The 15,318-nt window shown below is 44.4% G+C and overlaps 1 long non-coding RNA gene across 2 annotated transcripts in view; it reads left to right on the forward strand.

The window, feature by feature from the left end:
• Positions 1-4,177: 4,177 nt before the first annotated feature.
• Positions 4,178-15,318, forward strand: part of LOC142072953 (uncharacterized) — a 64,095-nt gene continuing 52,954 nt past the window's right edge. For both annotated transcript variants that reach the window (XR_012669576.1, XR_012669577.1), the window contains exon 1: positions 4,178-4,518. This is a non-coding gene — a long non-coding RNA (uncharacterized LOC142072953). The remainder of the gene's footprint in view (positions 4,519-15,318) is intronic.

Consider the following 15,318-nt stretch of genomic DNA (forward strand, 5'->3'; position numbering starts at 1 on the left):
GGTGGTTCCGCAGTTTCTTTGAGAGCGTGTGGCACAAGCTGTCAGCATAGTCTGTGTGGTATGTGGATTGTAATGGATTTTTTACCTTCAGTCCTTTTGGTATGATGTCCATCTGTTTGCATTTGGAAAGGAAGATGATGTCTGTCTGTATCTGTACGAGTTTCTTCATAATTACTGTAGGTTTAAACTAATCTGAGTGAGTTTGGACTAAACAACCATTCATTATTTTGCCCCAAAGAGTGTGCGGTTAATGGATTTATCTTTTTGTTTTCTTTAAATCCCATAGTCTGAATTCTCTGTCTGTTTGCTAGAAAGTTCATACTTTTTTTTTCTTCTGGTTTATCACTGTTTGTGTCTCTGGACCCTACTTCTGTGATCCTACTACAGTCACACCACACTTAAGTTTTCTCCTTTCCAAAGTATGGAGTCTGCAGATAATTTTTAAACACCGTTACCATATTTACCTAAGAAATGTATTTGTTCTAGTTAAGTTTGGTAAACTCCTGTTTAAGTTTGAAGTATCATTATTACTTGTGTTACCATCAGTGGGTAGAAGCCCTAGTCATGGGCCAGGAACCCAGTGAACTAGAGCCAGAATCTCCAGTGATTTGTACCCAAATTAAATTCTGGTTAGAGTTCAGTCTGAGGCCAAATCAAGGCCCGTCATGTGGTGTTGTGAGATTTCTGCTATCTTTAAGCAAAATCTCTCAAGAATTTAGTTCATGGAAGCAACTCAGACTATGGGCTCTTTCTTCTGAAAAGGTAGAATATTAATCTAGGCCTTGTTCCATTTTCAAAAGTGACTTAGACTTTTGGAGCCTCACAGAAGTTTCATTCAGATTTTCAGAAGTCTCATTGAGACTTAGGTGTCTGGTGTCTAGTGCCTAAGTCGTTTTTGAAAATAGGCCTTAGGCTCCTAAGTCACTTAAGTGCTTTTGAAAATATTATCCTTTGTCTACTACCTTAACCAAAGACTGTCTTTCCCCCTCGCTCAGCCTGCTAATGATTGACAGTCTTTAAATAGCTCTTTGGATTTATTTTTAAAACGTTTTTCTTCTTGGATTTTATTCTGTGGTTTCAATGTTTATATCCTGACCCTGCTCTGCTCTCTATATTTGTACTGGATACATCTGTTGGTAGGGCAACTGTATACAGCAAAATAGCAACATTTATTTTAAAAAGGGAGTCTACAGTAGTTACAAACAGCTGCTGTAGGCAAAGTGTGAGAGCTTTGGCCCAGAAGCCATGCTGTTGTAAGAGCTGCCTGAACGAGCCAAAGTTGTGACTTGTAGCATTGTGGTGTGGCCCGGAAAAAAAGAGCCATGTTTTGGGAAAGTGATGTAGTTGGTCTCAGTACATCAGTTTACCTGCTAGGAGCTGTCTTATTACTTTGAATTGTGAGTAATTCCTCAATATAAGACCAGTGAGAGGCATTCTCAAAATCCCGGTGAAGATATGACAGCCCAAGAGAGAGAGAGAGAAAACCTGCTCATCTGATTCTAAAAATGAATGTACATGTCTCCAGGGAAACCCCTTTCTTACCTCTGTGACCTCTTGTGCTAACAGTACTTACCCCGGTCACTTATATCTCTTTGCCTGCATATCTAAAAGCTAGTCGCAGTCTCAGTTTGCTAATATTGTCATTGTCTCTAATTCCTCAAGTATCTTTACTTGAGGAAACTAGGTAGATAATATGACTGATTAACAGGAAGTGCCCAGGGACACTGACTGACTGATTAATCTCTCAGACTAAATAAAATGGTTTTAAAGCACTGAGTCATTAAATGAACTCCCCTGGTAATGGCACTGTCCTGCCCGGAGCAGTGCAGGAGAAGTTAAACAAAACACTACTAAGTGTGCAGTTTGCACAGGAGAAGGCTGGGTTATTGCCTAAAGTACCAGTTTTCTTTTTTCAGACATTCCCAACTTAAGTCAGTGACATCAGCGAGCGAGGGAGATGTTCTCTTCTCTCTGGTCCTGCAGTTTTGAACAGTTTGGTTTCTTAAGAGATCTTAATTGCTTCCATCTGGTAGTACAGAATGGTTCTTGACCCTGGGATGAACTTAATTCATTTCCTTCTGACTTACTCATTAACTGCCTTGAACCATGAACAATCTCAAGGCCCTTAACATTGTTCTCTAAGCCACCAGGATTCAGACAATAGGTTTCCTTACTCTTACAATTGCAGCTCAGGGTAGAAAAATCCACTTTTAAGCCCTGAGACTTATTTAGCACATGATGTCTGTGCTACAAGTGTCTTCCAGGAGCACCCAGCAGGGACAAGCCCTGTGTAGATTTATTTTTATTTTTAAATTGTCTCTGTAGCATGGGGTTTGTGCCTCTTTCACAGGAAAGCTGAAAGTAATATGGGAGATTTGGCATTTATATGGCTTGGATAGGAATGAAGTCCTTTTGGCAGCACACTCAGGATCCCAGATATGTTTTACAATATTATCTAAGGGCTTCTGCATCACATCCAGTTACTATCTGAAGCTGTATGACATTGTGCAGATTTCAGCCATGTACAGAGCCTTCTGCTCTTTCTGAAAGATAGTTATTCTTCGGATGGGAACTTGTGTAAATGTGTTAATCAAGTTTGCAGAAAGCTTTGTTTTAGGAAATATAATTGGATAACGTAACTTGTGGGGTGGAACCAGAATATTCAGAGCAATCACCAATAGGTTGCAGCTCCACAGAGCTCATTCATTTCATCAGTGTTGCCAACTAGCTTTGCTTCTAACCAGGCTTCACTCCTTTGTAGGGGTCATTTTCTTGCACACTCTTTCCCCAGGGCTAGAGTGTAGAGGTGTAAACAGACCTCTCAGAGTAAGGTTATTGTGTTATAATTTGAAATACATACAAGAGTCACCCTGTCCTAAAACCACCAACCAAAATTTAGTCTGTCATGGAGGTGATGTAATTTTACCTCGCAGGTGAGAGCTGGGGGAAGTGTTACACTGTGATGAAAGAACAGGAGGACTTGTGGCACCTTAGAGACTAACAAATTTATTTGAGCATAAGCTTTTGTGAGCTACAGCTCACTTCATCGGATGCATGCAGTGGAAAATACAGTGGGGAGATTTTATATACACAGAGAACATGAAACAGTGGATGTTGGTCAGCCATTTTACGAGTTCTATCAACCACAGGATCTATGATTTCCCTCCCAATGGTGTAAAATCTCCCCACCGTATTTTCCACTGCATGCATCCAATGAAGTGAGCTGTAGCTCACGAAAGCTTATGCTCAAGTAAATTGGTTAGTCTCTAAGTTGCCACAAGTCCTCCTTTTCTTTTTGCAGATACAGACTAACATGGCTGCTACTCTGAAAACTGTGATAAAAGGTTATTTAATGGTAGCTAAGTGAATACAATTGGTTGTCAAAAAATACGATAAAGGGGACTTTATTTAAACTAGAATAAACAGAATTGGACTCCACCTATCTACAACAACATTACATAGAAGAATATGTATAAATAAAAAATTAGAACATCAGAAATTTGAATGCCGAAACATTTAATTTTTTGACCCCCCCCCCCAAAAAAAAAGTTTTCCAGAGAAAGCAGACATTTGTGAAAAATTTCATTTAGTTGTGAATCCAATTTTCCATGGAAAAAACAGTTGTGAAGGAAAACGTTTGACCAGTCCTGTTTCTCACTGTTGCTGCCAGTGGCGGATGCACTAGGAGAAACAGGGCTCTGGGTAGAGCCAACACGGTGCTTAAAATCTCTCTGCACTTTCTAAATAGAAAGGGAGAAGAGAATCAGTCTGAGTTTCCCAGGCCAGAAACGAGAGCCAGTCATGAGGACAGGAAACCTAGAGATATCAAAGATGCATCAAAACCAGGCCACTGTGCACGGTGATCAATATGGTCAAAGGCTTCATGCAACCCAGCAGGAAAACATTTCTCTGACCTAGTAAAAGGGATTTTCTCCCACTACCAAGCCTGAAACACTCTAATTTACTGTCTTCTACCCCCACAGAATTTGAGTTCCTCATATCCTGTCCCCCTGACATGCTTTTGGGTTCTTTTCTCTCCTCCCCTTCCCATTCTGCCTGTCCCCTGTCTCTGAACACTGTGAAGTATAATAATCCCTGGGAAAATTCTGTGTACCAAACTGGATTAGATCCTAGGCCGTTGCTCCACCTCCCTCCTGTGCACTTTCACTTTCCCCAGCCACAGCTCTCTCTTCCCTCCCCCACCTATATTTTTGGAGGATGCTGCCTAAAGGAAAAGTGAAAGTCACCAGCCTTTGTTTTGACTGCGGAGAAAAACAGCCCTGTTGGGGTTCACAGCCAATGGCCCACACCTCGGGACCACAAGCAACAAGACTCGGCCTCTGAATGGGAGTGTGCTAAGAAATGGGATCCTAAAGACATCTGGAAATAGCAGTGAACCTGTGGGTACAGCCTGGACCAGACTAAGCATCTGCCCCTCTGCCTGCTCTGTCCCACCCCCACCAGATCGCAACAGTGGCTCCCTAAAGACTATGCTGAAAGGAGGTGATGCATGTGCAGGTAAAGGGTTTCTTTGACTTGATTCCAACTGGGGGCAGCCCCGAGGAGATCTCCTGCACCTGAGACTCAGCTCAGAAAGGTTGTATCCTCCATTGAGCCGACAGGGGAACTGTGAGAAGGAAGAAGAGGGTGCTGAGGGAAAGGAGGGGGTGGGAGGGGAGGTCGAGGGGGCAGAGGAAAAGGCTGGGGCTGGGTGGGAAGGGTCAGAGAGAAAGGATAGAGGAGTTGGAGAGGGGGCAGAGGGAAGAGATGGGGTGGGAAGAGAAGCTGAGGGGACAAAGGGGCAGAGGGAAAGGAGGGGGAGGCTGAGGGAGCAGAGGGAAAGGATGGGTAGGAAGGGAGCCGAGGGGGCAGAGGAAAGGAGAGGGGTATGAGAGGGGAGGCTGAGGGAAGCGAGGGGGCAGAGGGAAAGGAGAGGGGGATGAGAGGGGAGGCTGAGGGAAGCGAGGGGGCAGAGGGAAAGGAGAGGGGGATGAGAGGGGAGGCTGAGGGGGCAGAAGGAAAGGAGAGGGGATGAGAGGGGAGGCTGAGGGGGCAGAAGGAAAGGAGAGGGGGATGAGAGGAGAGGCTGAGGGGGCAGAGGGAAAGGAGAAGGGGATGAGAGGGGAGGCTGAGGGAAGCGAGGGGGCAGAGGGAAAGGAGAGGGGGATGGGAGGGGAGGCTGAGGGAAGGGAGGGGGGCAGAGGGAAAGGAGCGGTGGAGAGGGTGGGGGTAGAGTTTCTATAGGGCAGCAGGTGTAAGGTGTTTTTTTGTTGTTGATGTTCCTAGCAAACCGTTCCTGTAGCTAATTTCCATTGTTCATTTGAAGGCTGGGGCTGCTCGTTATTAGCCTGATAGCTTCTGTTTCTCTTCCCATGCCTTGGGCTGATACATCTAGTCCTCTTTGAAATGGGACTAATCAAAGCACACTAATGAGCAGTTGATGCATGTCAGCAGAGTCCACGTGGACAATTAATATGCAGCAGGCTAGTGCAGGGTAGAATTACTCCAGTGTTCCACTTCACTGCTGCTTAGCAATTTCTCAAGAAGCAGCAGAAGCAGCATGAAACTGGTATATCTCACCACATCCCTCCCCAGGATTTTGAGAAGTGGCAATGAAATTGATCATTTATATTAGTTACACTCTGCTGTTGCTTGGCAGATCTATGAATATCAGCAAAGGCATGGGAACCAGCTCTTTGCAGACTCAAGAAAACACCCATTTACACTCGTTCACATTAGAATGCCTTTGTAACCATAAGGACCAGTAATGTGCATTTATATTTAAAAAAAAAAAAAGCCCTTAAATTCTGCATAAGTTTGTGGCTTCTCCCCTCCCCCACGTGAGTCAATTTTCACAATTCCTCATTAACAGGTACATTTCGAAAGCCATACTCATTTAAAGTCTCTGGATACGCTTAGTTGCTTTGGCCTGGCAGGTTTGAACAGGCTGGGCAATGTCTCTTTGAAGAAAATAGGAGATCTTCAGTAATCTGGGGAAAGTGGTTGTAAGGCAGCTGGAGGCTCTCTTCCTCCATCACATGATTCTGGAATACTTGTGACATGGTGCAATCTGGTGTTTTCTAAAGGAAAGAGAAAACTTCTGTTCATGAGACAGAGATATGTCATGCTTAGCAGCGTAGATTGAGAACTACACAGAGTTAAGGGAAACCCCAGCAGAGGCAGGGAGATTTCTCCAAAGTCTCCTTCAATTTCAAACTTAATAGAATTATAGAGAGCACTGTCTATTTCTCACCCAGCATTCATACACAGATAATGCTCTGTTTCTGTCACTTTCATCACGTCGGATGTTGTTTGGATTTTATTTGTAATATTTGACATTCACTTTTTCTAATAATCTTGCAGTGGAATCATATCCCCTCTGCTTCTACTTTTCCTGCTCCTCCTCATCCACTGCACCGCTCGGCTTCTTCTCGAGGGAATCTTTTCAGTCTACCTTTTTTCTTCCCTTTCCCATTCCTCTCCCTATACTGTGTGCGTGCTCTGTCTCTTTCTCCCCCCTTTGTGTTGTTCTACCCCCCGCTTCCAGCCTCTCACTGTGTCACCCCCAACAGTCTTCCCCTCCTTCCCCTGCCTGCCCCTGTGCCCTACTTGCTCCTCCCAAATATTTTCCTAAGTAGCCCCTCACTCACTCTGTTTCCATTTGTTATGGATATTACATACCCCTGGGGGAATTCTGCACCAAAAAATTAAAATTGTACATATTTTATTTGTCAAAATAACACAATATAATCACCCCAGTTTCAATTATTTTGGTAATTTATTTCAAAATACCTGTCAGCAAGTATGTCTGTAACAATAGAGTTAACAAAAAGAAGATTCAGGAAATGTTTTTGGACAAATAGACTCCTTACTAGGCATATTAATACAGAACTCTGAGTAACAATTCATTTAAACTACAATACAGAACCGTATTTCCCATACCCCTCAGAAGCAGTGCAAAGGCTTGGCAGAGGCAGGGGTAATGGAGGAGCTGAGAGAAAGGGCAGTAATTGCTGGGACATAGCCTGGGTTTAAACTTGGAAGGTTGTTGGGTATGGGTGGGAAAAGTATGGAACAGATTTTTTTGGGGAGCGGGTATGGGGAGGGATTGTTAAAGAGCTTCCCTCATACAGATGCTGGCTGACCCCTAGTCTCTCCCATTCAGTCAGGCACAACTGCTCGTCCCCATGTGTCCTTGCACCTGCTGTCTATGTATCCCTCCACCCCCACTCAGACAGCCACTCCCCCCTGTTCCCATGTGTCCTTGCACCCCCTCAACCCAGCCCCCTCTCCCCATCCCCATGTGTCTCTGTGCCCCCACTCAGCCATCCCCCATCCCCATGTGGCCCTGCACCTCCACTCCCATTCAGCCCCTGCCCCATGCTGTCTGTCTCCCCTGTCTCCTGACCTGGCCCTACAGGCATTGTGAAGAAGGCACAGTGCCCTTTGGTGTGGAAAAGGCAGAACTGCAGCAACTTTCCAGCAGAAGCTATTTTCTGGAAAAAAAATATGCAGAGCAAATTAATTATGCACACACAGTGGCACAGAATTTCCCCAGGAGTAATTACAGTAGCCCCTACAGAGCTTGGCCATGTTGAGCTGAGTGCTGTACCAACCCAGAGTAACTAAACAAGACAGACGAAGGAAGAATGATTACCCCCACTTTACAGATGGTGACCTGAGACACAGAGAGGTGACATGACTTGTCCTAGGTCAGTGGCAGAAACTGAACTCCGTGCTTCTGAATCCTAGTCTAGTGCCTCCATCACAAGACCATCCTTCACGGACTCTGACATGTCACTCACTCATTTACTCTCTGAAAAGCAAATGAGAGAGTGCCTCAGGAACTGTAGAAGGGCTGTTTGGCCTGGGTGCATGTGTGTATCAGAGAAAGGGAGGCTAACCGCACCACCTGCAGAGCAGAGACAAGACAGGTTGGGGTGAGTGGTCTCATGCCATGTGAGATTGTGCCAAAGGAGGAGTCACTGTCTCTGGAGGCCTCCTTCAACAGCAGAACAGAGAGAGCAGCTCCTAGAGGCTGGGGGAGGCAGCTAACAGGCTAGCTAAGTGCAACAGCATCCTGAGGCAGGAGCACTGATTCAGTACTAAGTCACTGCCACTGTTTCCTGCAGCACACCCCAGTTTTTCTTGGCAGCTTCCCAGCCTGATCTTGGCCTGGCAAACCCTACTTAGCTGGTGAGCTACAACCAGCATAACAGGACTGTCGATGTTGGGGGTGAGGGGAAGGGTGGCGAGGGAAGAGAAACCAGTTAATTCATAGGTTTTCCCAAAAACTAGGACTAAGGTGGTTAAGGCTGCATTGCCAACACTGTACACCTGTTTGTCACCTTCTGTCACTGCATGGTTAGCTGGCTTTGGGATATGAGAGAAGCAATAGGCCAGACCGAAGCCAGTAGGCTTTCTCCAGGGGATGGGATGAGCTTGGCTCAATATGTCTCTTAATTCTGTATTGATCAGTGCAGTGGGTTAATGTTAGGTTCAAAATACAAACCATTAGGAGAAAAACAATCTTCCTTGCAGCTTCTGACCCCACAGGAGAATTGTATTAAGCTTTAGGGGACTTTGAGTGTTGAATGGTTTGGCTGAGCATCTGTGAGCTAATACGAATTTGTTATATTCCTGTTGATACAAGGGCTAGCTTGGGCCTGTGAGCTCAGCTGCCCCCCAGAGGAATGGATGGTTCAGAGCAGTACCATCCTAGAGGGAGTAGCGGGAGGTGGAATGTCTCCTGGAGCGTCCCTGTGTGTAGGGGGAGCGTGCTCCCTTCTACAGCCTGTTATAGCATGCAGCCTCTCCCACTCTCTGTGGTGTTCCTGTTCTGGGGGCCAGGCTGTGACTGCCTCCTCCCCACCCCCTTTAGGACATTATGTGAGCCATGAGGAGTACACAAAGTGGCTTCTGCACTCGAGCACAAGAGCTGCAATTATGCATGGTCCCTATGGGGGCTGCATGAGGGAGAAGAGTCTTTGTGCTCTCCCTCTCAGTAGACACCTGAGTAAGGGACCTGGCTGACACTCTAAAGGGCTTTTGAACTTGACGTATGTGCTTTCCTGATACGTCTGGATAACAAGCATCCCATCTGAGTTAGGCCGTGTCTCTGCTGGCTAGAGTGAGGGATTGTGAGTCAGAGACCCTGGGTTATCACACAACTTAATTTTTCATGCTGGGCTAACTCCAAAAATGGCTGGATGGATTTTCTTCAAATTTTCCAGGAATAAGAAATTTTCTGTGGGGCTTAGACTTACCATGAGGTGAGTCTGCTCAGGAGAGAATTTCTTAAGGAAAGATATAAGCGACTGAAATAGGGGTTAAGAGAAGACATACCATCTTGCATGATATGGTTACAATAAACTGTAACGTGCTGCTGTGTTGACTCTCCCGGAACTGTAGAGGGCAGTAGCACCTGCAAGAATATCCATATTCAAAGGTGAAGCAGGTTATATGAAAGAAACAAAGGGCAGTCAGGAAATATGCACACATTCTTAACTGGCACCGTGGTTTGTGGTAGGCACATTGGGCTTGCAATGGTCTGAGCTCCAGACAGTAATGTTGGATCTCTTTTACTGACTTTGTATTTATTTTCTGGGTGTCCTTAATACTGAAATTGAGTGGAAATCATTGAGTGTCCTTGTTTGGGCCCTTTTTCTAATGTTAGTTTATCACTTGGTTTTCATTGTCTTGCTTCATCAGAAGTGACTTGCAAGGGAATTTTTTTCAAAAAACTAGTCATGTTTGTTGTTGCTTGTTTATTCTCGAAGCCTTCCGCAGCGTGCTAGGCACCATCCTGACCTAAAATAGACACAATTCCCTGCCACAAGGAACCTACTGTCTACGTTAGACAAAACACAGTATTCCAGACTCTGTGTTCCATTGTGGATCCATGATGCTGTTTTGGCAGCATAAAAGGGCTAACAGAATCAAGCCCTGCTGGGAATACCCTTGTAGCAAGGGAATTCCCTGGTTGGTGTAGAGATCCACACTGCCTCCCTAGCCACGTCTCATACAGGGTATGTTGGGGGTGGGGGGAAGGGATGGGTGAGAAGGGGTCTGAGTGGAGAGTAGGGCTGTCGATTAATCACAATTAACTCACACAATTAACTCAAAAAATTAATTGTGATTAAAAAAATTAATTGTGATTAATTACAGTTTTAATTGCACTGTTAAACAGTATAATACCAATTTCAATGTATTAAATATTTTTGGAAGGTTTTCTACATTTTCAAATATATTGATTTCCATTACAACCCAGCAAACAAAGTGTGCAGTGCTCACTTTATATTATTATTTTTGATTGCAAATATTTGCACTGTAAACACAATAAACAAAAGAAATAGTATTTTTCAGTTCAACTCATACCAGTACTGTAGTGCAATCTCTTTGTCATGAAAGTGCAACTTACAAATGTAGAATTTTTTTGTTACATAACTGCACTCAAAAACAAAACAATGTAAAACTTTAGAGTCTACAAGTCCACTCAGTCCTACTTCTTGTTTACGTTTACAGGGGATAATGCTGCCTGCTTCTTATTTACAATGTCATCTGAAAGTGAGAATAGGCATTCTCATGGCACTTTTGTAGCTGGTATTGCAAGGTATTTACATGCCAGATATGCTAAACAAGCGTCATCAGCATGGACGCATGTCCTCTGGGATGGTGGTTGAAGCATGAAGGGACATATGAATCTTTAGAGCATATGGCACATAAATATCTTGCAGCGCTGGCTGCAACAGTGCCATGTGAATGCCTGTTCTCACTTTCAGGTGACATTGTAAACAAGAGCACAGGACCTGCAAGAAGCGGGCAGCATTATCTCCTGCAAATGTAAACAAACTTGTTTGAGTGATTGGCTGAACAAGAAGTAGGACTGAGTGGGCTTGTAGGCTCTAAAGTTTTACATTTTTTTATTTTTGAATGCCGTTATGTTTTGTAGATAATTCTACATTTGTAAGTTCAACTTTCATGATAAAGAGATTGCATTAGACTGCTTGTATTAGGTGAATTGAAAAATACTATTTCTTTTGTTTTTTACAGTGCAAATATTTGTAATAAAAAATAAATATAAAGTGAGCACTGTATACTTTGTATTCTGTGTTGTAATGGAAATCAATATATTTGAAAATGTAGAAAACACCCAAAAATATTTAAATAAATGGTATTCTATTATTATCAGCACGATTAATTGGTTTTAATCTTTTTAATCGCTTAACAGCCCTTGTGGATAGTGCAGTTTAACAGCCACTTAGGGGCTCCACTTAGAGCAGGCACAAGGCTGCTGTAAGTTGTGTTGGAAGTTGCATCGGCCCCGGATGACTCCAGAAGGGAAGGAAAAATGGTGGCTAATGGCCACCATAGCCCCACCACTCCATTCCTACCTGAAGTAAAGCTCAGGTGGGATGGAGATTCTAGAGCAGCATGTCTGCCATACTGTCTAACCAGATCCTGGTCACTTATATCAGCACCAGTATGGAGTGAATCCATTGAGTTCAGTGGCATTACTCCAGATTTGCCCTCATGTAACTGTAATCAGAATGTGGCCCCAGATGGTGATGTCCTCTGAATCTCATCTCCCCTTTCTTTATCTCTCCTCTCCACTGGGGAGCTGCAGCAGAAGTGCCCCACAGGGGAGTTTTCCCCTGTCTTTACCTTGTACTAACAGCTGTTTTACATAACAGAAACCAGAACAGCAGATTCAGTTGGGGTTGGGCTTGTCTCTGCGTCTACTGTTTGAAGCATACCAAGTTTGTCCCCACATTAACTCCTTTACTGGGTTGAGCTCTCCCTCCTGCCCTGGGGGCTGAGCATGCTACCTTCACTGGAGCTCGGCAGCAGAGAGCCAAACTCGTTCCTGAGATAATGCCTTTGAAGCCACTGGACTTATATCAGAGATGAATTGGGCCCCAGGACTGGAGCCCAACCCCAGTTCTCTGGTATGGCAGCAAAGACCTACCAGCTAGCCACAAGGCTAGCTCCCCGCAACCTCCCGCCACATATTTCATTTCTAGGGCCAAAACTCAGTTGAAATGTGCATGTTGTTTTCTGGAAAATACAATAATTGTTGCGTGGTGTGTCATGCCAGGAGGAAACCAGCAAACTGCTTTAGGGCGTATGCCACTGTTAGTTCAGTAACAGCACATTCCAGTGGGTGCTTTGTGGGGCTGCGTCTCATATGCTGGATGGGGAGATCGCGTGCCTTTTCAGTCGCTCTGAGAATTCGGGCGTTCGAGTCTCTCATCTCATATAGCTGCAACTTGTTCTCAAGCTGACACCCCACCCAACCCTTTCCTGCCTCATCACGAGCCTCTGCAGGGGAAAGAAAGCTGCAGCAGCAACACTTATCACTTCACAGCCGCTGTGGATGCTTGCTAGACGCAGGCTCTGTCCCACCGGTCTCTCGTTTTTGGCAGTTTTTCACTGAGCAATAATAGCAATCGAGAAAACATTCAGACGTTTGCTGCTTGGCTGCAAGTAGCTGGGAGAAATCCTCCAGAAAGGGTGCGGTGTGTATGCAGGTCCTGTGCTCTGCTAACACACAGGAGGGCTGCACTCAAAGCAAGGGAGGTTGTCCTAGGACTCCACTAGACTCATTTGAGGGCCCATAGGTCTCTTTCTCACCTGTGTTTTCTAGCACCCTGTTCTCTTTCGACCATGTTTCCCTTGATGGCTTCATCCCGCATCTCGTGGGCCAGCTGTCAGGTACTCTTGGGAAGCCTTTGCACAAAGATGAGCTCAAATGCAGTGGCTGCTGTAGAGTACTATGGTGAAAGGTGTTCACCCCAGCAGCAAGTAGTTTGAGACCCACTACCCATGGAAAAAGGAATTCCCTGTAGGACAGAGGTGAGGTTGGAGGTTAACTTGCAATGCGGGGGAAGGAAATGGGATGTCACCAGGAAGGCCAGATCATTACCACAACCGTCGCAACTCGCACTCTTGCTGGCACCCTCAACATTGAGGCTCTACTGAAATCAGATGACCAGCATGGAGACCAAACTACCCTGGAGGTGCTTCCAACAGAGCGGTGGACTGAGCTGCATTAGTAGGATTGCACTCCTTGTCACAGCCAGAATTTTTCTGACGGGTTTGTATCTTGGCCCGCACACAGGAAGCTCATTGTAGCAGTGGAGATATGTTGGCAGGTTTTGCATCTGGTGCTGTGTCTGGTGCTACTTTGAGCTGGTCGGTCCTGGTCTGTGGGCAGCTTCCTTCTGATTATGAACTTGGCGGGGCTGTTTGAAGGTTTCCTCCAAAGGACAGTTTGTACTCTCTGACGGTTCTTACATAGTCAGGGAGAAATCGGTGCTCATTTGACCTCTGGGAAAGCAAATGGGAATATTTTTGTAATATTTCCTGCCATAGAATCACCTGTTTTGTCTTGGTTTAGCATTAGATTTTGGATGAGGTGTACTATTTAATCCCTAATGCTGTCCTTACTTTATCTGAGTTCTCCTGGATCATTCACCACTGACTTTGTCTATGGCATTAATGTTGGTGTTCCTCTTCAGATATGAAATGTATAGATGCAATGGGAGACAGGTGTTTTTGCTATCGTGGTGTTCTTGCCATATTGTTTTATGGTCCAGATTCTGCCATCCTTACTCATATTAAGAAATACCTTACCCTTCAGTGGGATTAGTTGCTGAGCATAAGGATCTACTCAGCATTAGAAAGGGTGGTAGAAGTCAGCCTTCTATTATTTATAAAGTAGGGTCAGATTTAATGCCTTGCTTTCCAGTTAAATCTCTTATGGTTGCTGTTTGTCCTACTGGTTATGTGTCATTATCACACTGTACATTGTGCACACTAAATACTTGTGATATCTTTATGATAAGGGACAGCCCCAAAATTAGCGAGTTTATTAGTTTAATTACACTGTCAGCTGTCCTCAAGCCACATAGCTGTAACCTAAAGTGCATGTTGTAAATAAAAAAAACCTGCCAGCCAAAGCTGCCAGGATGTTCTTTACCTATTCAAGCAGGTTTCCTGGATATATAATAATGGCCAACTTAACGCTGGTTAGATTGCACTTCTTAGGAGACTCGAAATCAGATAATAAAACTGGTAGTCAGCCTCTTGTCAACTCAGAGAGAAGAGAACAAGAAAAACCTGACAGAATCATAAGGTCAGACTCAGGCTTTAAAGATAGAATTCAATGTTTATAGTTCCACAAGGTAGAGAAAGTATAATAGTCTGCCGTCTAAATCCATCATGGGGGGATGGAGAGAGAGAGAGAGATGCCTGAGGATCTATCGATGAAAAACAAAGAAGGGGAACTTGGGCAAAAGAGAAAATCCTGCAATGATATGAAGGCAAGAGCCCCTTCTCCATTTGGGAAGCTGTCAAAGCCCCATTAAAGTCTTTCAGTTATTTTAATGGGAGTTGGGTCAGTTCCCAACTTTTTGCCACCTTGTACAACCTTTGTATTTATTTAAGTGATGCATTACCCACAATTTCCACTTAAATTGCTGTTCTCATTCCCTAGGATTAGAATCCCAAATAGGGAATCTAATGGGGTCTGCATTCTCAGATGAACACAAGCAACTCAAGGGTATTGATCTTCGTGGGCATGTCCCAAATAGGAGCCTCATATAAGATCACAGCAGTTAGAGAGAGAAAATTCACATTAGGCCATAGAGTTCTTCCTCCTACAGATAAAAGACTTATTAGCTATTAAAAGTGATACTACACTCCCCTGAGCTAAAAGGCCTTTTGGGGGAAAGGGCATGTGTTATTAAGTGAACTCTGCTGGAGGCACCTTGCCATAGTTCTACAACGGTGTTCTTCCTGTATAAAAATTAATCACAATGAGACATATGATTAACCTGAATAAAGATCTCTCCATAGCACAATAGTGCTATAAACACCAGGTTTACTATCCTCCCTGGGCCACCACCAATTAGCACAGGGTAACCTGACCTGAAGTGCTGTAAAACCTGTCCTGCCAGCCTGTTACGGGAAAGGTGACAGTCTCTAATATGTTTCTCAGAAGACTGAATTATCGGAATAACAACTGGCCACCCTTGCCTAGATTCCATCCAGCTGCTTTGTTTGTTTCATGGTTTTACATGTCAGACAAGCTTTGCCTTTGCGTCATGTCATGACTGTTAATATGGTTAGAACATGAGAGTATTGGAGCAAAGAACACCTTGAGTCTCTGGTTTCTTTTTTCTGCATTTTTATTACTGTTCAGTAATTTGGGTAATTGTATACTGTCCACCTAAAATTTCCTCTGCAGAGGCAACTGAATGTGGTACTTTTCACTTCCTGTCCAAAGCCATTGTTAGCATTGCTGTCAGCTGTTAA

Source organism: Caretta caretta, chromosome 8 (genome assembly GCF_965140235.1).
Source record: "Caretta caretta isolate rCarCar2 chromosome 8, rCarCar1.hap1, whole genome shotgun sequence".
Classification (NCBI taxonomy): domain Eukaryota; kingdom Metazoa; phylum Chordata; order Testudines; family Cheloniidae; genus Caretta; species Caretta caretta.